Source organism: Aotus nancymaae, unplaced genomic scaffold, assembly GCF_030222135.1.
Source record: "Aotus nancymaae isolate 86718 unplaced genomic scaffold, 86718_ANA_hifiasm-v0.15.2.pri h1tg000002l, whole genome shotgun sequence".
NCBI classification, from domain to species: Eukaryota; Metazoa; Chordata; class Mammalia; order Primates; family Aotidae; genus Aotus; species Aotus nancymaae.
Window position 1 is genome coordinate 283,995 of NW_026988413.1, and position 24,885 is coordinate 308,879.

At 43.4% G+C, this 24,885-nt stretch overlaps 1 protein-coding gene across 1 annotated transcript in view; it reads right to left on the minus strand.

Annotated features, from left to right (window-relative positions):
- Window positions 1–18,876: 18,876 nt before the first annotated feature.
- The window catches only part of DYNC2I1 (dynein 2 intermediate chain 1), a 115,448-nt gene continuing 109,439 nt past the window's right edge, over window positions 18,877–24,885 (minus strand). Inside the window, exon 27 of the transcript XR_010338794.1 lies at window positions 18,877–19,296. The gene's annotated coding sequence lies outside the window, so the exon portion shown is untranslated. The remainder of the gene's footprint in view (window positions 19,297–24,885) is intronic.

The following is a 24,885-nucleotide window of genomic DNA, read 5'->3' on the forward strand; positions in this document are numbered from 1 at the left end:
TTGGCTTCATCCCTCAGATGCAAGGCTGGTTCAATATATGCAAATCAATAAACACAATCCATCGCATAAACAAAACTAATGATGAAAACCACATGATTATGTCAATAGATGCAGAAAAGGCCCTCAATTAAATTCAACACCCCTTCATGATAAAAACTCTAAGTAAACTAGGTATTGATGGACCATATCTCAAAATAATAAGAGTCATTTATGACAAACTCACAGCCAATTTGTCATACTGAATGGGCAATAACTGGAAGCATTCCCTTTGAAAACTAGCACTAGACAAGAGTGCCCTCTCTCACCATTCCTATTAAACATAGTATTGGAAGTTCTAGCCAAGGCAATCAGGCAAGAGAGAAATAAAGCATATTCAAATAGAAAGAGAGGAAGTCAAATTGTCTCTGTTTGCAGATGACATGATTGTATATTTAGAAAACCCCATCGTGTTAACTGAAAATCCTCTTAAGCTGATGAGCAACTTTAGCAAAGTCTCAGGATACAAAATCAATGTGCAAAAATCACAAACATTCTTATACACCGATAATAGCCAAATCATGAGTGAACTCCCATTCACAATTGCTACAAAGAGAATAAAATACCTAGGAATACAACTAACAAGGGATGTGAAGGACCTCTTCAAGAAGAACTACAAACTGCTGCTCAAAAAAATAAGAGAGGACACAAACAAATGGAAAAAAAAAATCCATGCTCATGGATAAAAATGGCCTTACTGCCTAAAATAATTTATAGATTCAATGCTGTCCTCATCAAGCTACCATTGACTTTCTTCACAGAATTAGAAAGACTACTTTAAATTTCATATGGAACCAAAAAACAGCCTGTATAGCCAAAACAATCCTAGGCAAAAAGGACAAAGCAGGAGGCATCATGCTACCTGACTTTAAACTACACTACAAGGCTACAATAATCAACACAGCATGGCACTGTTACCAAAACAGATATATAAGCCAATGGAACAGAACAGAGGCCTCAGAAATAATGCCACACATCCATCACCATCTAATCTTTGACAAACCTGACAAAAACAAGCAATGGGGAAATGATTATTTAATAAATGGCGTTGGGAAAACTGGGTAGCCATATGCCAAAACTGAAACTAGAACCCCTTCCTTAAACCTTATACAAAAATTAACTCAAGATGGATTAAAAACTTAAATGTAAAACCTAAAACCACAAAAATGCTAGAAGAAAACCAAGGCAAATACCATTCAGGACATAGGCATGGACAAAGACTTCATGACTGAAACAGAAAAGCAATGGCAACAAAAGCCAAAACTGACAAATGGTATCTAATTAAACTAAAGAGCTTCTGCACAGCAAAAGAAACTATCATCAGAGTGAACAGGCAACCTACAGGATGAGAGAACATTTTTGCAATCTATCCATCTGACAAAGGGCTAATATCCAGAGTCTACAGGGAACTTAAATAAATTTACAAGAAAAAAACAAACCCATCAAAAAGTGGGGAAAGATATGAACAGACACTTCTCAAAAGAAGAAATTTATGCAGCCAACAAACATGAAAAAAAGCTCATCATCACTGGTCATTAGAGAAATGAAAATCAAAACCTCAATGAGATACCATCTCATGTCAGTTAGAATGGCAATCATTAAAAAGTCAGGAAATAGATGCTGGAGAGGATGTGGAGAAATAGGAACACTTTTATACTGTTGGTGGGAGTGTAAATTAGTTCAACCATTGTAGAAGATAGTGTGGTAATTCCTTAAGGATCTAGAAACAGAAATACAATTTGAAACAGCAATCCCATTACTGGGTATATACTCAAAGGATTAGAAATCATTCTACTATAAAGACATATGCACACATATGTTTATTGTAGCACTATTCATAATAGCAAAGATTTGGAACCAATCCAAATGCCTATCAATGATAGACTGGATAAAGAAAATGTGGGAGAGATCCAAGATGGCCGGTTAGGAGCAGCTCGGGATTGCAGTTTCCAGTGAAAGCACAGAGGGTGAGTGAACGCCGCATTTCCAGACGGATCTTTATTGCCCACAGACCAGGAGATTCCCAGGCAGAGGAGCCCCACAAGTTGCCAATACAGCTGTTTTGGCCGGCGCAGCTGTTTTGCTGGCACCCCGGTGCGGCAGTTCCCGGTGCAGAGTAAACTGGACTGGGCCCCCCCGTTAGCCAGCAAGGGGTGCTCCAGGAAGCTCCGGGAAGGCAGAGTCACTCATTCATCTGATTGAAAAAAAGGGGACTGAAACAGGGAGCCAGGCTAGGAGATTCCCAGGCAAAAAAGTGCCACGAATATCAGCGCCACTGTTTTAGCCGGTGGAGTGGATCGCCGCACGGGAAATCACACAGATCCTGGCACCTTTTCAACAGGCGAATATAACACCTGGGAGAGAGCTGACTGTTCAACTAAAAAAAAAAAAGGCTCTGAGGCAGGGAGCCAGGTGATCAAGCTTGGCTGGTCCCACCCCAACAACAACAACAAAAAAAAACCACAAAAAAACAGAAATTGGAAACGCTCTGGGTTGAGGGTTTCACAGCAAGCACAGCTGAACCTGGGACGGTCCAGCTCCTTTGGGGAGGGCCGTCTGCCATTACTGAGGCACTCCACCACTATGGAGGCAGTCCGCCATTGCTGAGGCAGCCTGCTGTTGCCAAGGAAACCCGCCATTTCAGAGAGAGTCCGTCATTACAGAGGCGGGCCACCATTGCCGAGGCAGTTCTAACTACAACCATATAAACAGGACTGCAGGGAAGTTCACGCGGCAGCTGGGCAGAGCCCACAGCAGCTCAGCGAAGCAGCTGCAGGCAGACAGTGACTAAGCTGCCTCCTTGCTGGGCAGGGCAGTCCTAAAAAAAAAAAAAAGGCAGCAGCACAGCAGAAACTCATAAATAAAGCCCTAACTCCCCGGGACAGAACACCTGGGGAAAAAAAAGAGGGTTTATGAGTCCTGCTGCTGCAGACTTAAACGTACCTGCCCAGCAGCTCTGAATGAACAACAGATATCACAGCTCAGCACTTGAGCTACTATAAAGGACAGACTGTCTCCTCAAGCAGCTCCCTGACCCCCATATATCCAAAGAGTCACCTCATAAAGGAGAGCTCAGACTGACATTTGGTGGGTATCCTTCTGGGACAAAGCAGAAGCAGAAACTGGTAGCAACCTTTACTGTTCTGCAGCTGCTGCAGGTGATCCCCAGGCAAGCAGGGCCTGGAGTGGACCTCAGCAGTCCTACAGCAGAGGGGCCAGACTCTTAGAAGGAAAACTAAGAAACAGAAATAACTTAATCATCAACAAACAGGACGTCCACTCAGAGACTCAATCAGAAAGTCAGCAACTACAAAGATGACAGGTGGATAAATCCACAAAGATGGGAAGAAACCAGCACAAAAAGGATGAAAACACCCAAAACCAGAACACCTCTCCTCATACAAGGGATCACAATTCCTCACCAGCAAGGGAACAAGACTGGATGGAGAATGAGTGTGATGAAATGACAGAATCAGGCTTCAGAAGGTGGGTAATAAGAAACTTCCGTGAGCTAAAAGAACATGTTCTAACCCAATGCAAAGAAACTAAGAACCTTGAAAAAAGATTTGACGAAATGCTAACAAGAATGGACAACTTAGAGAGGAATATAAGTGAATTGATGGAGCTGAAAAACACAACACGAGAACTTCACGAAGCATGCACAAGTTTCAGCAGCCAAATTGACCAAGCAGAAGAAAGGATATCAGAGGTTGGAGATCAACTCAATGAAATAAAATGAGAAAGAAAGATTAGAGAAAACAGGGTAAAAGGAATTAACGAAGTCAAGAAGAAATATAGGACTATGTGAAAAGACCTAATCTACGTTTCATAGGTGTACCTGGATGTGATGAAGAGAATGAATCCAAGCTGGAAAATACTCTTCAGGATATTATCCAGGAAAACTTCCCCAACCCAGCAAGGCAGGCCAATATTCAAGTCCAGGAAATACAGAGAACACCACAAAGATATTCCTGAAGAAGAGCAACCCCAAGGCACATAATCGTCAGATTCACCAGGGTTGAAATGAAGGAGAAAATGCTAAGGGCAGCCAGAGAGGAAGGTCAGGTTACCCACAAAGGGAAGCCCATCAGAATCACAGCATATCTCTCAGCAGAAACCCTACAAGCCAGAAGAGAGTGGGGGGCCAATATTCAACATCCTTAAAGAAAAGAACGTTCAACCCAGAATTTCATATCCAGCCAAACTAAGCTTCATAAGTGAAGGAAAAATAAAATCCTTGGCAAACAAGCAAGTACTCAGAGATTTCATCACCACCAGGCCTACTTAACAAGAGCTCTGAAAGAGGCACTACACATAGAAAAGAACAACCAGTACCAGCCACTCCAAAAACATACCAAATGGTAAAGAGCATCAACACAATGAAGAATCTGCATCAACTAATGGGCAAAACAACCAGCTAGCATCAAAATGGCAGTATCAAATTCACACATAACAATATTAACCCTAAATATAAGTGGACTAACTGCCCCAATCAAAAGACACAGACTGGCAAATTGGATAAAAAGACAAAACCCATCAGTGTGTTGTATCCAGGAGACCCATCTCACATGCAAGGATACACAAAGGCTCAAAATAAAGGGATGGAGGAAGATTTACCAAGCAAATGGAGAGCAAAAAAAAGCAGGAGTGGCAATTCTCATCTCTGATAAAATAGACTTTAAAGCAACAAAGATCAAAAGAGACAAAGAAGGACATTACATAATGGTAAAAGGATCAATGCAACAAGAAGAGCTAACGATCCTAAATATATACGCACCTAATACAGGAGCACCCAGATACATAAGGCAAGTTCTTAATGACTTACAAAGAGACTTAGACTCCCACACAATAATAGTGGGAGACTTTAACAACCCATTGACAATATTAGACAGATCAACGAGACAGAAAATTAACAAGGATATCCAGGACTTGAACGCAGACCTGGACCAAGCAAACCTAACAGACATTTACAGAACTCTCCACCCCAAATCCACAGAATATACATTCTTCTCAGCACCACATCACACCTACTCTAAAATTGACCCTCTCAGACCACAGTGCAATTAAGTTAGAACTCAGAATTCAGAAACCAACCCAGAACCACACAGCTTCATGGAAACTGAACAACTTTCTCTTGAATGTTGACTGGATAAACACTGAAATGAAGGCAGAAATAAAGATGTTCTTTGAAACCAACGAAAATGAAGACAAAACATACCAGAATCTCTGGGACACATCTAAAGCAGTCTCTGGAGGAAAATATATAGCAATAAGTGCCCACATGAGAAGAAAGGAGAGATCTAAAATTGACACCCTATCATCGAAATTGAAAGAGCTAGAGGAGCAAGATCAAAAAACGTCAAAATCTAGCAGAAGACAAGAAATAACTAAGATCAGAGCAGAACTGAAGGAGATAGAGACACAAAAAACTCTTCAAAAAGTCAATAAATCCAGGAGCTGTTTTTTTGAAAAGATCAACAAAATAGACAGACCACTAGCCAGATTAATAAAAAAGAAAATAGAGAATAACCGAATAGATGCAATAAAAAATGATAAAAGGGCTATCACCACAGATTCCACAGAAATTCAAACCATCATCAGAGATTATTACAAACAACTCTATGCACATAAACTAGGAAACCTGGAAGAAATGTATAAATTCCTGGACACTTGCCTCCTCCCAAGCCTAAACCAGGAAGAAGTTGAAACCCTGAATAGACCAATAACAAGGTCTGAAGTTGAGGCAGCAATTAAGAGCCTAGGTCCAGATGGGTTCACAGCCGAATTCTACCAGACATACAAAGAGGAGCTGGTACCATTCCTTCTGAAACTATTCCAAATAATCCAAAAAGAGAGAATCCTTCCCAAATCATTTTATGAGATCAACATCATCCTGATACCAAAACCCGGCAGAGACTCAACAAAAAAAGAAAATGACAGGCCAATATCCATGATGAACATAGATGCAAAAATCTTCAATAAAATACTGGCAAGCCAATTGCAACAGCACATCAAAAAGCTTATCCACCATGATCAAGTAGGATTCATCCCAGGGATGCAAGGCTGGTTCAACATATGCAAATCTATAAACGTAATTCACCACATAAACAGAAACAAAGACAAAAACCACATGATTATCTCAATTAATGCAGAGAAGGCCTTTGACAAAATTCAACAGCCCTTTATGCTAAAAACCCTCAATAAACTAGGTATTGACGGAATGTATCTCAAAATAATAAAAGCAATTTATGACAAACCAACAGCCAATATCATACTGAATGGACAAAAACTGGAAGCATTCCCTTTGAAATCTGGCACTAGACTAGGATGACCTTTCTCACCACTCCTATTCAATATAGTACTGGAAGTTCTAGCCAGAGCAATTAGGCAAGAAAAAGAAATAAAAGTTATTCAATTAGGAAAGGAGGAAGTCAAATTGTCTCTATTTGCAGATGACATGACTGTATATCTAGAAGACCCTATCATCTCAGCCCAAAATCTCCTGAAACTGATAAGCAACTTCAGCAAAGTCTCAGGATACAAAATCAATGTGCAAAAATCACAAGCATTCCTATACACCAATAACAGACTTAGAGAGAGCCAAATCAAGAACGAACTGCCATTCACAATTGCTACAAAGAGAATAAAATACCTAGGAATACAACTAACAAGGAACGTAAAGGACCTCTTCAAGGAGAACTACAAACCACTGCTCAACGAAATAAGAGAGGACACAAACAGATGGAGAAACATTCCATGTTCATGGTTAGGAAGAATCAATATCGTGAAAATGGCCATACTGCCCAAAGTAATTTACAGATTCAACGCTATCCCCATCAAGCTACCAATGACCTTCTTCACAGAACTGGAAAAAACCACCTTAAACTTCATATGGAACCAAAAGAGAGCCCGCATAGCCAAGTCAATTCTAAGCAAAAAGAACAAAGCGGGAGGCATCACACTACCGGACATCAAACTATACTACAAGGCTACAGTAATCAAAACAGCATGGTACTGGTACCAAAACAGAGATATAGACCAATGGAACAGAACAGAGGCATTGGAGGCAACACAACATATCTACAACCATCCGATCTTTGACAAACCTGACAAAAACAAGCAATGGGGAAAGGATTCCCTGTTTAATAAATGGTGTTGGGAAAACTGGCTAGCCATATGCAGAAAGCAGAAACTGGACCCCTTCCTGACACCTTATGCTAAAATTAACTCCAGATGGATTAAAGACTTAAATATAAGACCTAACACCATAAAAACCCTAGAAGAAAATCTAGGCAAAACCATTCAGGACATAGGCGTAGGTAAGAACTTCATGACCAAAACACCAAAAGCATTGGCAACAAAAGCTAAAATAGACAAATGGGACCTGATCAAACTCCACAGCTTCTGCACAGCAAAAGAAACAGTCATTAGAGTGAATCAATAACCAATAGAATGGGAAAAAATTTTTGCAGCTTACCCATCTGACAAAGGGCTGATATCCAGAATTTACAAAGAACTAAAACAGATTTGCAAGAAAAAAAACAAACAAGCCCATTCAAAAGTGGGCAAATGATATGAATAGATACTTTACAAAAGAAGACATACACGAGGCCAACAAACATATGAAAAAATGCTCATCATCACTGGTCATTAGAGAAATGCAAATCAAAACTACATTGAGATACCATCTCATGCCAGTTAGAAGGGCGATCATTAAAAAATCTGGAGACAACAGATGCTGGAGAGGATGTGGAGAAGTAGGAACACTTTTACACTGTTGGTGGGAGTGTAAATTAGTTCAACCATTGTGGAAGACAGTGTGGCGATTCCTCAAGGACCTAGAAATAGAAATTCCATTTGACCCGGCAATCCCATTACTGGGTATATATCCAAAGGATTATAAATCATTCTACTATAAAGACACATGCACACGAATGTTCATAGCAGCACAGTTTACAATAGCAAAGACCTGGAACCAACCCAAATGCCCATCAATGATAGACTGGACAGGGAAAATGTGGCACATATACACCATGGAATATTATTCAGCCATCAAAAACGATGAGTTCGCGTACTTTGTAGGGACATGGATGAACCTGGAAACCATCATTCTCAGCAAACTGACACAAGAACAGAAAATCAAACACCACATGTTCTCACTCATAGGTTGCTGTTAAACGATGAGACCACATGGACACAGGGAGGGGAGCACTACACACTGGGGTCTGTTGGGGGGAAATAGGGGAGGGACAGCAGGGGGTGGGGAGTTGGGGAGAGATAGCATGGGGAGAAATGCCAGATATAAGTGAAGGGGAGGAAGGCAGCAAATCACACTGCCACGTATGCACCTATGCAACAATCTTGAATGTTCTTCACATGTACCCCAAAACCTAAAATGCAATTAGAAAAAAAAAAAAGAAAATGTGGCATATATACACCATGGAATACTATACAGCCATAAAAATGATGAGTTTATGTCCTTTGCGGGGACGTGGATGAAACTGGAAACCATCAATCTCAGCAAACTAACACAGGAACAGCAAACCAAATACTTCATGTTCTCGCTCATAGTGTGAGTTGAACAATGAGAACACATAGACATAGGAAGGGGAACATCACAAACTGGGGCCTGTCGGGGGTGCGGGGCTAGGTGAAGGATAGCATTAGGAGAAATGCCTAATATAGATGACACGTTGATGGGTGAAGCAAAATCACCATGGAACGTGTATACCTATGTAACAAACCTGCATATTCTGCACATGTATCCCAGAACTTAAAGTATAATAATAATAATAATAATAATAATAATAATAAACTATTGATTGAAAGACATGTACTAAGTTAGAAAGAACAAATAATCACTGCTAATAAAACTATGGCATGCGATGAAATTGTAAGACAAATCACGATGTATTCAAAAGCATTAAGATGTTCAAATGAGCATCTTAGAATTTATTGAAATTTGTTTATTTACCTTGTGTATGTTATCCATTGCTGCAAAACACATGATACCAAAAGGAAGGGGCACAACACAGCCACTTTATTTGCTAGTAAATCTATGGGTCAGCAGTTTGGGTTGGGCTCAGCCACATGGTTCATATGCTTTCTAGCCGGGACATTCTCACAGCTGCATAAGTACCCAGGTAGGCTGGGGAAGGCTGGTCAGGGATGGTCTGGTGAGTGAGATTTGCAGGTGCTGGCAGGGGAGCCACAGCTCTCCACATCTCTGCAGCAGAGGAGATAAAATGTGTTCACATCATGGTATCAGGGTCCCACACACAGCAAAAGGGAGACAGCCTCATGTGCTGACATTTTTCCAGCCTCTACTTTGCTTGGGTTAAATTTGCTAACATCACATTAGCTAAGGCAAATTGCATGGACACATCAGATTCAAAGAGTGAAGAAATAAATTCAATGGGAAGAGTGGCAGAGTCGTATCGCAAAGGGAAAAGCTGACAGAGGGGAGGGGATTATTGTTGTCATCTTTCCACTCATAAACTAAAAAAAAATTTTCTAAGGCATCTCTTAACATTTCATACATTATAGTTTAGAAAAATTTCCTGGAGAACAGCTGAATCTTCAGTACTGAGAAATAAATGAGATGGGCATGCGTTTAGAGATGCTGTTCACACCTAAGATGACTGGATAAGGAGATGTCAGGGCCTTCAGTTTTGCCTGCTTACAAGCTCAAGTCCACTTGTCACTGTTCCACAGAGACTGGCAGAAGACACAAGACTCCTGGATCAGAGACAAAGGACTTACAACTCATGGCACAGCCAGCAATATGAGCACTGTGTTGACAACTTCCCTGGGATCCCCAGTCCACAGGCATGGCATGGAGTGCTCCCAGGGATGTTTCACACACACAGGTTAGCATTGCAGATGAGGGGCAGTGGGCCTGGGGAATCTACTGCCTTTACAGGGAGCAGTAAGTGTCCCTGTTCTTTGTCCAGAGGGAGACATTATTCCTTTCTTCAGGGTTGTTCCCTGCAAATGCTACACAAAAAAAATGGCCCAAGGAAAGATCAGAGCCTTGAATCCTGACACACACACCAAAAACATGCAAAGACTCAGGACATGGCAGATTACCTTCCCAGACAAGGGGATTGTGCATTCCTCCCCATGTTGCAAAGCAAGTTAGGTGGAAACCTGGCCATCCAGCTCCCTGTCCTCTGGCACCCAGTGGGTTGTCATGTGACTTGAACTCTCAATTGAATGCTTCTGTGGGGACACGTAGGAAATTGATCAAAGGTGGAGGTAGGTGGTAAGTTTCCACTTATACCACTGGTAACCAGAAGCCAGGGGCATTGGCAGTGGTCAGTGTCCAGAGGTAGGAAAAAAACATCTGTAAATGTGAAGCGAATTGCAATGCACTGGTCAAGTTTTCCTGCCTCCCATTCCCTTTGGCTCCAGCCTGTTTGTACCACCCTTGCTCTGCAGCTCTTCCATGGATGTTGCAGGCTTCCCAGATCCTCAGTATAAATTCATTTCTGTTTAAGTTAGGCTGGTGATGCTTAAAATTTTAAAAAGCTGTCTATAGTAGAAACTTGACATTCTTATACAGTATTTTTGATGCCAGAAACACATTAAAATCTAATAAACAAACCATGAAGTTAAAAGAAGTTAAATCTAGTCTCTATGATGTCTTAAGCGCTATATACAGTATTTAATTTCTAAGTTCTTCAACAAACAGAAAAATGTGATTTATACATATGAGAAAAATCAGTCAATAGAAGGAGACCCACCAATGACCAAGATGTTCTAATTCATAGAAAAGAACTTTGAAATAACAATGATAAATATATTGAAGATTCTACAGAAAACGATACAATGCTAAGAAATTTTAGAAGATATTTAGAAACTTTTCTGAAAAGAATATTCTAGAAATGAAAAATATGGTATCTGAAATAAACAATTTATTGAATGAACTGGTCACAGTGTTTGCTTTTGTAAAAACCTCAAAAAAGTTATGCATTGAGTATTTTCATTTCAGCTTCCTCTGCTGCCCACCTCTCACCGCAGATGAATAATCACTATGAATGGTGGTGACCAGGTGGACAGGGGAGGGGCTTTTGTGAGTGCCTTAGCCCAGGCCTCTGGCCTGCCAATTTTTAAAATAGCAATATTGGCTGGGCACAGTGGCTGAGGCCTGTAATCCCAGCACTTTGGGAGGCCAAGGTGGACAGATTACTTGAAGCCAAGAGTTCAAGACCTGCCTGGGCAATATAGTGAAACTCTGTCTCTACTAAAAATACAAAAATTAGCCTGGAGTAGTGGTGTACACCTGTAATCCCAGCTACTTGGGAGGCTGAGGCACAAGAATTGCTTGAGCCAAGAGGCAGAAGTAGTGTGAGCTGAGATCACACCACTGCACTCCAGTCTGGGTGATTGAACTAGTCTCAAAAAACAAACAAAAAAGTGATGTCCCTTCCTTCTTAGATCCAGTTATTAAGCCAGTCAGAAGGGATGAACAGGAAGGAATTCACATCCTTAAAGTCCAGGGGGGCTGTTACTCCAATTACTTCTTTCTTATGGTGTTTTGTTTTGTTTTGTTGTTTTTTGTCTTGTTTTTGACAGGGTTTTGCTCTGTCAGGAGAACTGCACCCAGGCTGGAGTGCAGTGGTGCAATTATGGCTCACTGCAGCCTCAACCTCCCGGGCTCAGGCAATCCTCCCAACCCAGACCCTGAGTAGCTGGAACCACAGGCATGCACCACCACACCTGGCTCACTTTAGATTTTTTGTAGATGGGGTCTCACCAGGTTGCCTAGGCTGGTCCTGAACTCCTGGGCTCAAGCAAGGAGCTGTTACTTCTGATCAGAGCAAGAAAGGCTGTGCTCCTTGGACAGTTTGCCCAGCCCCAGTGGGTTTGTTTCTCCCCTGTCTGTGGCTAATGTTCCTATGCCTACATCCCTCAGTCATCCAACTGTAACCTCAGCCATAGCAGGTACTGCAGCCAGAACAGTGTTCTCAGCTGGCACCCCTCTCTTCTTACACACTTTCTGAACCTTCAGAGGTCAGTAACAACTGACCAGCATTTGCACTAAAACAAAGATCCTAAGACTGACAGAACAGACGCTTTGTAGCAATTATATACCAAATTCACAACCAACTCAAGTACAGCATCACATGACAGATGGCAGGTCCTGAAGGAAATCAACGTATTTTACACCAAAATATATTTATTTGACATATGTTGTTGTTGTTGCTTGTTTGTGTTTGTTTCTGAGATAGAATCTCACTCTGTCTCCCAGGCTGGAGTGCACTGGCATAATCTCAGCTCACTGCAACCTCCACCTCCTGGGTTCAAATGATTCTCAAGCCTCAGCCTCCCAAGTAGCTAGGATTACAGGTACATGCCACCACACTCAGCTAATTTTTGTATTTTTGGAGAGAGAAGGTTTCACCATGTTGGCCAGGCTGGTCTCCAATTCCTAGCCTCAGGTCATTTACCTGCCACGGTCTCCCAAAATGCTGGGATTACAGGCATGAGCCACCATGTCTGGCCCCTTTGACATATTTTGAAATGGCCCTGCAAAGCTGTCTCTGGTGGAGAAATTTTACATTCTGTAGAGAATCTTTTTCCCTTTCAAGATCTTTTTCCAACCCTGACATGATTAGCCGAGAGTCCAGCACCTTTTAAGGTCTGAATAGGAGGCATTTGCCATCTATTGCCTCTCAGGTGGCCACCTATAAGACTACATCTACATAATAAGAACCTCAGTCTTCACAACCCTTTATCTTAACCCAAATACTCCTTTCTAATGAATCCAGATCTTTAGATAATAACTCTTTTGACCAACTGTCAATTAGGAAACCTTTGAATCCATCTCTGACCTGGAAGTCCCTTCCCTTGGAGTTGTCCTGCCTTTCCAGTCCAAACCAACATATGCTTCACATGTATTTATTGATGCCTCATATGTCCCTAAAATGTATAAAACCAAGCTGTGCCCTGAACACCTTGGGCACATGTTCTCAGGACCTCCTGAGGCTACGTCATAGGTCATGACCTTTAATCTTCACAAAATAAATTTCTACTATGATTGAGACCTGTCTCGGATGCTCTTTGGTTTACAACAGATTTAAGAAGCTCAGAAAATCCCAAGCAAGGAAAAATCAACAAAAAATAAAACATCTAATTACATCATAGTCAAACCACTGAAAATCAAACAAACAAAAAAAAACACAACATAAAGATAACTGTAGACATATAGTTTCCACCTGACCCTGTCCCCATATGCAATTTAGTAAGGTCACTTACACACGCAAAGCAATATACAAACCAGTAGAGCACATCCTCCAGAAGGAAAAGGCATCCACAGGAAGGAAAGGTGTGAGGTGAGCCCTGGTGCTCATGGGAGCTCCACCTCCTTCACACCCCCACAGCACAGGTGAGCCCAAGGCAGCCAGGGACAAAATGTGGCTGCCCTACCCTGCCAGGTCATAGTGTTCATTCCAGATATTATTAGTAAAAAAATCCATTGGCAATGACCTTTTTATCTTAAAATGGCAAACAAATGTAATGATACTTCAGTTTTGAAAATAATATCATCAGTCCACAGGAGATCTTAAGAGACTGTCTGAAGCTCAGACTCTTACGTTATATCCAAAATACATGGGGTGTGTCACCCCAAGCCAGTGTCCACATCTGACCATCTCCACCTTTTAGAATACTCTATTTCCAATAATAAATGCTCACAGAGTGTCTGGAGGAAATAAAAGCAGAAAATAAGATGGGGAGGGAGATAAAAAAAAAAACTCACAAGCATTCTTGCAGCATTGCTGGTTGTGCTCACACAGCAATCTTATAAGTCCTGTATGAAAGATCCCAGAGGAATGAAAGGCACCATCAACTCGGATGCTATGATGATTTTTATTCACAACTTAGGAGTTTTATATGTTCAGAACTCCGAAGACCAGTTACCCACACCGATCCCCTCAGGCACAGCTGCCACTCCCGAGTAAGCTGAGCCACTAGTGGAGGCACTGATATCACACTGTTGCCCTCATTCACTTCCTCAGCTTAAGCCATCAGCCTGTATATTAGTATGTTCTCACAATGCTATAAAGAAATACCTGAGACTGAGTAATTTATAAAGAAAAGAGGTTTAATTGTCTCACAGTTCCACAGGCTGTATAGGAAGCATGGCTGGGGAGGCCTCAGGAAACTTTTGATCATGGCAGAAGGTGAAGAGGAAGGAAGCATGTCTTCCATGGCTGGAGGAGGAAGAAGAAGAGAGAAGAGGAGGTGCCACACACCCTGAAACAACCGGATCTCCTGAGAACTCACTGATACGGTTTGGCTCTGCATCCCCACCCAAATCTCATCTCGAATTGTCATCCCACATGTTGAGGGAGGGACAATCTGGTAGGAGGTGATTAGATCATGGGGGAGGTTTCCCCATGCTGTTCTCATGATAGTGAGGGAGTTCTCATGAGAGCTGATGGTTTTATAAGTGTTTGACTGTTCCTCCTTCACACACTCTCTCTCTTGCCTGCCACCATGTAAGATGTGCCTGCTTCCCATTCCACCAAGATTATAAGTTTCCTGAGGCCTCCCCAGCCATGTGGAACTGTGAGTCAAGTAAAGCTCTTTTCCTTTATAAATTACCTAGTCTCAGGGAAGTTCTTTATAGCAGTGTGAAAATAGACTAATACACTCACTATCACAAGAACAGCAAGGGGGAAATCCGCCCCATGATCCAATCATCTCTCACCAGGCCTCACCCCCAACATTGAGGGTTACAGTTCAACATAAGATTTGGGGAGGGACACAATCCAAACCATAACAGCCTGACTAAAGTCAAGCCCTTCAGTGAACCAGGCTGTGTTTCAGATGGGCTCCCCAGGAGCTACCAGCAGGACCCCCTTCAGGTGTCCCAGGGCAACCCAGGAGCTAGAGGAGCAGCCACAGTTCCTCTGCCTGTGCAGCTTGGGCAAGTCCCCCACATTCCCTGAGCCTTGATGTCCTCATACATAAAATGGTTATGAGACAACCAGCTCTAAGCCCCCAGGAAACAAGATGCAGAAGCACTTAGGAGAGCAGCAGTGACATGCTGAGTACATGCCATGCACACACCAAGTACATGCCAAGCACATACAAAATACATGCTGAGTACATGCCAAACACACAGTCCTTTTTAGTTGTATTAACAGCCACCAGTGTGAGATGCAGGCTTCTCTTAAGCTCTTTTGCTACATTACAGAAACTACACAAGTGAACCAAAAAAAGGTCGTAAATACCAATGTTTACAAAGTAGTTCCTTTAGAAATCCTACACAGAAACTACCTAGAATTCAACCTTTCCTCTGAGAACAAATAGCTGCTTTTTAACCCAAAAGTAGGGTATGTTATTTTAATTTAGGAGAACATCTGGATTCCTTACAAACTATTAGTTCTTACACTAAATAACTAAGACATTTCCAAAGGGCCAAGAGGTGATTAATTACAAACCTTCCCCTCTGGGTTCACCCTGGAAACACAGAACTTTCCTTCATTTCTGATTTTCTCATAGAGCTCCTAATTCTGACATCTGATGACACTGTTTAAGAGGATCTGTGCACAGCAGCTGGCGCCTGTTAAGGCCATGGCCAAGGCCACTGACCTCTCTTCATTGGTTTATTTACCAAGCACCTCCCATGGGCCAGACCCTGTTCCAGGCAGGAAGAGCAGCAAAAGGTGAACCATAAACAAACCAGAATCCACTGGTGAACAAGTCTTCAGTGTGCAGAAGGCGACAGTGCCACAGAAGGCAGGCACCAGGCGGGTGGAAGAGGGCCAGGTGGCCGGGGCAGGCTGCAGGGGTTTGCTCAGCTCATGCCTGGAGAAGGCAATCAAAGATGCCTTAAAAGGACAATTTTATTTCAGACTTTTCTCCTACTTCTGGGTCAGTGTTTGTTGTTCTATTGCTATGGAAACACCAAAACCCTGGATTCTTTTTTACTAATAAGTGGATTTCTTAGACATGACCATCAGCCAAAACATGCTAATGGATTTGGTCTTTGGTTTTTTTTCAAGTTAAACAACCATATTCATCCATAATTTCACCACGTACTTAACTGTTCTTCAGAACTGATATAGACAAAGGCATGCGTTTATTTCATTCCTACCTCAAGTCAAGAATTGTGCCAAACATTTTGTGTGGATTATTTCATTTACCCTACATAGCAACTCTATGAAGGAGGCACGTTGTCCCATTTCCTTAAGGAGCCCCAGGCCAGACTAGGGTAACTGAGATTTGAACCCCCTTGTCTAGCTCCAGACCCTATGCTCTTAACCACCATTCTGTTTAAAGGCCCTTAATGTCATTGTTTTTAGAGCAATGGAGAGTTGGAGCAAGACAAGACAGGTATTCACAAATTCCTCAAGTGCCATTTTCCCTGTAGAATTCAGTAGAAATAAATGGGTGTTATGTTTTCAGGAAGGGTAATAAGAAGAGAAGTTTATCTGTCCATAAACATCAGAAAGAAAAATGGTGAGGGTTAAGGTGCTTGTCAAAGTCCCTGAGGCTGTATGACATGTCCCCACCACCATCCTGCAAGGAGGAAAACTTGTCAGATGCCTCATAATGAACTTAAAACTCTGCACATCTCCAACAGCCAATCTTGAATAAGACATGCACACACATACAAATGTCTGCATGTGCAAATCCACACAACGGAAATGCTGTGAGAGTCATGGGCTGGACACAGTTCACACATGAGGAAGGTAGTTGAGCCCTGTCCCAGGAGGTCAGCTCTCACCCACATTGTCTGGAAGGAAAATCTGCTAAAAGGTCCAGAGTATGTAAGACAGTATCTTGTTCATAAAAACTAACAGGAATTTAGTGGTCAGCAAGTTTGAGCTCATTAAGAGTCCAACTCTGCCCCTAAGGGGACAACAGGCTTCAGAAAAAAACAGAAAGGGTCACATGTGCATGCACACACACATGTGCCTACACACACACAAAATACACATACATGTGCAGGTACACATGCACATGTGCATACATGGACCCACATAATACACATGCATGTGCCTGCACAACACATGCATACACACATACATACACATGAATGTATGTGCCTGTATGTGCACATAATACACATACATGCACACATGAACATGCACACACCTGCATGTGCACATAATGCACGTGTACACATGTGCATACATGAATGCACACACATGCACACACACAATACATATACATGCACACATATACATGCACACACACATGCACCAACTTCTCTCAATGCACAGACATTTCTCAAAATAACCTTGGCCACTTAGCATTCGGGGATAGATTCAGTGACACCTTCTGGGCAGAACATTGGGAATGAGGCTCTAAACTGGCCACAGGCTCCTGATGTCACTGTGACACCTTAAAATGCATGACTGACAAAGCCTCTCAGAGTCCCCAGGCATGAGCTGGTGGCACCACACCACCACACACAGCTGACTGGTGCTGTGAGGAGGGCTAACTGCTCAGATGTTTTCTGCATTTAGTGATGGCAAGTTCAGCATCCCATGGAATTGTTGTTTGGCTTTTCCCTTGGTCAGCTCACAGGATGCTGTTCTGGACATTATTTGGGTGTTTTTTGGAACACAAAGTGCTGATGACATGTGACAGCAATTGTGTTTTTCAGGAATCTGCAGAGAAACTGAACAAATAGGATGAACATAGGTATTTAGAAGGAGATTTTTACTGGATATTGGCTCACACAATGATGGAGAAGTCCCATGATCTGCTGTCGGCAGGCTGGAGACCCTGGAGAGTCAGTGGTGTCTTTCCAGTCCAAACCCAAAAGACCAAGAACCAGGAACTCAAATGTTCAAGGGCAAGAGAAGATGATGTCCCAGTTGAAGAGGGGAGAGCATTCTCTCTTTCTCCACCTTCATGACCTATTCCAGCCCTCAGAGTGTTGGAAGGCACCCATTCCCATTCTGGAGTGTGAGATTATACTCAGTACAATTCAGATGCTCATCTCATCTGCATGCCCTCAGACACACCCCAGACTGATGTGTGCCAGCTATCTGGGCACCTCTTAGTCCAGGCAAGCTGACACATAAAATTAACCATCACAACATTTTGCCATGTAAGGACCTGAAAGCGCTGATTTGGCCGGACTCATTGCCAGAGCCTAGTTTAAGCAGGCTCTAAACTGGCCATAGCTCTGTGTGTGGAGGACAGCTGCTTCCAGACGAGGGGAGGAGGCCTGGGTCCCCACACAACACACTCCCGGCCAGGCCCTGATTCAAGGTTTTGTCGGACACGCATTCTGCATGGGGCCAAATTATGATGACTTTAGCCTGTGTGTCCTACAGCCACAGCCACAGACAACACGGAGACAAGGACACACGGCCACGTCCCAGAAAAACTTTGTCTGCAGCTACCCGCCTGCAGGTCTAGACTCTCACACGAGAGAAAAACAGGCTTAAAAAATTATTTAAGCTATTGCTTCAAGACCATTTCACAAATCTAATGACAGGCCAAATTGGACAAGCCCAAGTATGAGTAAGGCCTTTTCCAATATTACAAAAAAAGCTGCAAGACAGTTCAGAGCTCTGCCATACCTGCCAGAGCCCCAGTCCGTGGGTGATACCAGGCTAGGACAGGCATTTCCACTTCTCATCCCTGTGCCTTTGACTGTCCCACCTCTCCTGCTTCCCCAGCTCTGTGGCTCCCCACAGGGCTGTGTGTATTCTGTGATGCTGGCACATTTTGGAGGTCATGGGCTCTGGAGCTTACAGGAATTGGGCTGGACATTACAAAGCGCCATGTGGGGAGAGCTGTGGGGACTCGAGGGCCCTGTCCCATGGAAAATATTCAAGTCCAAATGTTAATAAAACATCACAAGGGTCAAACAAAATATGCCTGCAGGCAGGACCTCTGATTTATTCAATGCTGGGCTTCTCCACCCACCCACACCTCAAGGCCAGAACCACCGCTTAGCACAGAATGTGCTCCCAAGTGGATGCTTAGAAGTGTTTGTTGAACTGAACAGAGGTGAATTATAGGCTCTTACCCCAAGACTGTGAAATAGTAGACATGTTCTGTGAGAACCCAGGGGACCTTTTTCCAAATCTGAGGCTGATTAGCTCAACTGTTGGAGTCTCTGGCCCCGTGTAGACTGAAGCCTCCACTCAGGGCCAGCCCCAGTTTAGGGTCAGCGGACAGCAGAGGTGTGGCAGGGTCAGGGGTGTGATCTGTGCAGATCCTTCAGAGCTTGTGGAGAATCAGCCGAAGGAAAGGCATGGCCCAGGGCCAGGGGCAGCTCTGCTGCATGAACACAGGAGGAGATGGCATGATCAGAGTAAAGTGGTACCTCCAGGGATGCTTCCCCTGACATTATTTGATGATCTCTTTCTTAAGAAAACAAAGGAAGCAACGATGTTTCAACAAGCCTCTTCAGGTATCCTAAGTGATTTGTATTAGGAACCAGAGCCTTTGGAAACATCTTGAAATCATACTCTCCATACTCACCCCAAAATATCAACAGTGAAGGAGAACTTACTGTCCCACTAGAATGGGTACTTTCTCTTGAGGGAGGAGAAGATTGTCTAAAGACACTAACCATAGATGGGGCTGGTCTAGGCCTGTTGGGTGGGGAGGCAGGGCCAGGGTGAGGGTGTGTGTGGAAGGGAGGTGGATCCAGGATGAGGGGTTTGGGGGGAATGTGGGGCCAGGGTGGGGGGTGTGGGGCCAGGGTGAGGGGTGGGGGAGGCTGGGCCAGGATCAGGGGTGGGGGGAGGTGGGGCCGGGTGAGAGGTATAGGGGGGAGGTGGGGACAGGGTGGGAGGTGGGGGGAGGCAGGGCCATAGCAAGGGGTGTGGGGAGAGGTGGGTCAGGGTGGGGGGAGGGACTGCTTCCCCCAGAAGGGACAAAATGAGCTTAATTGTCATGTCATAAACAGATTTACTATGCATGTCCTGATTTCTGTAATAGACTCTAGAAATGCTAAAATATTCAGAGCATTCTCTCTGGATGATGAGAATATCATTTTTTTCTTATATATAATATAATTTCAGTTATCTTCAATATACAAATATTACTTTTAGAATTTAGAAAATAAATGTAATTTTTTTTTAGAGAGTCTCACTCTGTTGCCCAGGCTGGAGCACACTGGCACGATCTCAGCTCACTGCAACCTCTGCCTTCTGGGCTCAAGAGATCCTCCCACCTCAGCCTCCCAAGCAGCTGGGACTACAGGCACACACCACCACACCCATCTAATTTTTATATCTTTAGGAGAGATGGGGTTTCTCTGTTTCCCAGGCTGGTCTTGAACTCCTGGACTCAAGCAATCCACCTGCCTTGGCCTCCCAAAGTGCTGAGATTAGAGATGTGAGCCACTACACCCAGACTAAATATAATTTTTAAAAGGATGTATGTACGATGCCCTGGCCTTAATAAGTGCCTGATGCATGACAGGTGTATTAGTCTGTTCTCACACTGCTAATAAAGACATACTGGAGACTGGGTAATTTATACAGGAAAGAGGTTGAATGGACTCACAGTTCCACATGGCTGGGGAGGCCTAACAATCATGGTGGAAGGTGAAGGAGGAGCAATGGCATATCCTATATAGCAGCAGGCAAGAGAGCGTATGCAGGGGAACTATCCTTTATAAAACCATCAGATCTCATGAGACTTACTATCTCAAGAACAGCACGGGAAAATCCTGCCCCTGTGATTCAGTTACCATCCACCACGTCCTTCCAAAAAACACGTGGGGATTATAGGAACTACAATTCAAGATGAGATTTGGGTGGGGACAGAGCCAAACCATATCATTCTGCCCCTGGCCCCTCTGAATTCTCATGTCCTCACATTTCAGAACTAATCATGCCTTTCCAACAGTCCCCCAAATTCTTAACTCAAAAGTCGACAGGCCAAAGTCTCATCTGAGACAAGGCAAGTTCCTTCCACTTATGAGCCTGTAAAATCAAAAGCAAGTTAGTTACTTCTAGATACAATAGAGTTACAGGCATTGGGTAAATATAGCTGTTCCAAATGGGAGAAATTTGTCAAAACAAAGGGACTACAGGCCCCATGCAAGTCCAAAAGCCAGCAGGGAAGTCAAATCTTAAAGTTCCAAAATGATCTCCTTTGAATCCATGTCTCACGTCCAGGTCATGCTGATGCAAGAAGTGAGCTCCTGTGGTCTTAGGCAACTCTGCCCCTGTGGCTTTGAGAATACAGCCACCCTCCTGGCCACTTTCACTGCTGATGTTGAGTGTCTGAGACTTTTCCAGGTGCGTGGTGCAAGCTATCAGTGGATCTATCATTCTGGGGTCTGGAGGAAGGTGGCCCTCTTCTCACAGCTCCACTAGCCAGTGCCCCAGTGGGAACTCTGTCGAGGGGAGCTCACACCCCACATTTCCCTTCTGCACTGCCTTAACATAGGTTCTCCATCATGGCTCTGCCCCTGCAGCACATCTCTGCCTGGACATCCAGGCATTTCCATACATCCTCTGAAATCTAGGTGGAGGTTCCCAAACATCAATTCTTGACTTCTATGCATCCACAGGACCAACACCATGTGTAAGCCACCAAGGCTTGGGGCTTGAACCCTCTGAACCTAAGGTATACATTGGCCTTTTTTAGCCATGGCTGGGACACAGGGGACCAACCCTGGAGACTACACAAAGAGCAAGGCCCTGGCCCAACCCATGAAACCACTTTTTCCTCCTAGGCCTCCAGGCCTCTAGTGGGAAGGGCTGCCATGAAGACCTCTGACACGCCCTGGGAACATTTTCCCCATTGTCTTGGTAATTAATATTTGGCTCCTTATTACTTATGCAAGTTTTTTCAGCTGGCTTGAATTTCTCCTCAGAAAGTAGGGTTTTCTTTTCTATTGCATGATCAGGCTACAAATTTTCCAATCTTTTATGCTCTGTTTCCCTTTTAAACATAAATTCCAATTCCAAATCATATCTTTGTGAATGAACACAACTGAATGCTTTTAACAGTACCCAAGTCATCTATTGAACACTTTACTGCTTAGAAATTTCTTCCACCAGATGCCCTAAATTATCTCTCTCAAGTTCAAAGTTCCATACATCTGTAGGGCAGGGGCAAAGTGCTGCAAGTCTCTTTGCTAAAACATAACAAGAGTCACCTTTGCTCCAGTTCCCAACAAGCTCATCTCCATCTGAGACCACCTCAACCTTGCCTTTATTGTCCACATCACTATCAGCATTTTGATCAAAACCATTCAACAAGTCTCTAGGAAGTTCCAAGTTTTCCCACATTTTCCTGTATTCTTCTGAGTCTTCCAGACTCTTCCCACCACTGTGTGTCACCCAGTTCCTACACTGATTCCACATTTTCAGATATCTTTACAGCAGCACCCCACTCCTGGTACCAATTTACTATATTAGTCTGTTCTTGCTGGTAATAAAGATATACCAAAGAGGGGTAATTTATAAAGGAAAGAGGTTGAATGGACCCACAGTTCCACATGACTCAGGAGGCCTCACACGCATGGCAGAAGGCAAAGGAAGAGCAAAGGTATGTCTTACATTGTGGCAGGCAAGAGAAAGACCATGTGCAGAGGAACCACCCTTTATAAAACCATGAGATTGCATGAGACTTATTCACTCTCATGAGAACAGCATGAGAAAGAACCACCCCCATGATTCAATTACCTCCCACTGGCATCCTCCTGCAACCAATGGGAATTGTAGGAGCTACAATTCAAGATGAGAATTGGGTGGAGAGACAGCCAAACCATACCAAACCACATTGTATGTATATGCCATTCACCACCTTACCCCGTCTACTTTTTAGACATATATATAACATATAAGGTACTTACTACACACACACACGTAACATATATATACATGCACATACATATACATATATATGTGTGTGTGTGTGTGTTTTTAATTTTTGAGACTAGGTGTTGTTCTGTTACCCAGGCTGAAGTGCAGTGGCATGCTCAAGGCTTACTGCAACCTCAACTTCTTCAGCTCAAGCTATTCTCCTACCTTGGCATCCTGAGTGGCTGGGAATAGAGGTGTGTGCCACCCTCCACCCCCAGCTAATTTTTTAAAATTTTTTGTAGAGATGGGGTCTTGCCTGTAGGACTGTTGGGGCCCCACAGGGTCTTGGGGTGTCTCTTATGCTGTGTTGAGATGCAGGATCCAAGAAGTAAAGAGACAGGACACCAAAAAACTGGTGAAGAGCATCTGGACTTGGGGGGCCATGCCACCTGTGAGTGGAGATCAGTGACAGCCCCCAAATTCCCCAGAGCACTGTATTTATTAGGTACAAGAAGGGGTCAGGGTCATGTGTGTGATAGGGCATACATAATCACATGAGTTACATGTGAAGGGTCCACCCTGTTACATCACTTGGGCAGAGAGGTGGGCTGCACAGTAGGGGGCCGTGCCATGTGCAGTAGTAGAGAGTTGTGTACAGAAAAGAGGTCCACCCCCATTAAGTCACTGAGGCAAGGAGGTGGGCTGTGTGCAACAGGTGTCATGTGCAACACTTCTTATCTGGGGGCTGGAGATTTCAAAGGATTTCTAATAGAAGGATACTCTAAGCTTAATGCAATGGGAGCTGACAGACTTGTGCTCTTAAGATATTTATGGGAGGATGATTTGAGCTAGCACAGAAGGGAAAAAAGATTGACAGGGTGTACAGCCGCTGTGACCAGTCACACCAGAGGGGTTCTTCTCCCTCAGTTATTTCCAGGTTCTCAGGCCTGAGGCCTACTTTTCACAGGAACTGGATGCAAGGTACTACAGCTCCTTTATCAGAAGAGGCTCTTGCTCCAAGCCTGCCATAGAGCATATGCCCTTTCAGGCAGGGATGCCACCGCCTGGGTCTTTGGTTCTTGTCCTGGTCTGACTGTTTTCCTATGTACTGCTTCTGTTCTGTGACTGCTCTAGGCATTCCTCCTACTACAAACTATTATATGGTTATATAGAAGGATTATATAAATCAGCACTAAATGTGTCAGTACAGCTCCGACTACAATACTTACATGATTATACAGAAAGATTATATAGAACTAAGTAGATATAAGTATTAAGTATGTTTATATAAACTAGATATATGTAAGCTGTAAGTTATACTTCAAGCACTAATTCTATAAACTAATGTATGATTATATATGCAGGATTATATAAAGGAACAGCTGAGCAATAACACTATAAACTGAGATATTCTTCAGGCACTGGATGTGCCTGGGGTCTGGACAGTTCTCCTTCCTCAGTGCCCATGGGGGGTGTTACCCACACTTGCCATGTTGCCCAGACTGGTCTCAAACTCTGGGCTCAAGCAACCCCCCGTCTTGGCCTCTTAAAGTGCTGGGATTATGAGAGGTTGTATTTGTATCCAAATACAGTGTGAACAGGAACCTTGTAATATGATCTCACTTCACAGTTTTTATTTTTTATTTATTTATTTTTTTTTTTGAGACAGAGTCTCTCTCTCTTTGTTGCCCAGGCTGGAGTGCAGTGGCACGATCTCAGCTCTCTGCAACCTCCGCCTCCCGGGTTCAAGAAATTCTCCTGCCTCAACCTCCTGAGTAGCTGGGACTACAGGCACACACCACCACACCTGGCTAGGCTTTGCTTTGTTCTGTTTTGCTTTAACAGAGACGTGGTTTCACCATATTGGTCAGGCTGATCTTCAACTCCTGACTTCATAATCCACCCACCTTGCCCTCACAAAGTGCTGGGATTACAGGCGTGAGCCACCGCACCCGACCCATAGTTTTTTAATACCATCATATTTAAGAGAATTGCTTTATTCTAACCTGCATAAAATAAGCTAGATAACTTTAGACAGGTGGGTCAGCTCAGTGTCACTCAATTCAGGAGAGCCTGTATGGAGCTGGACCCAGTGGAA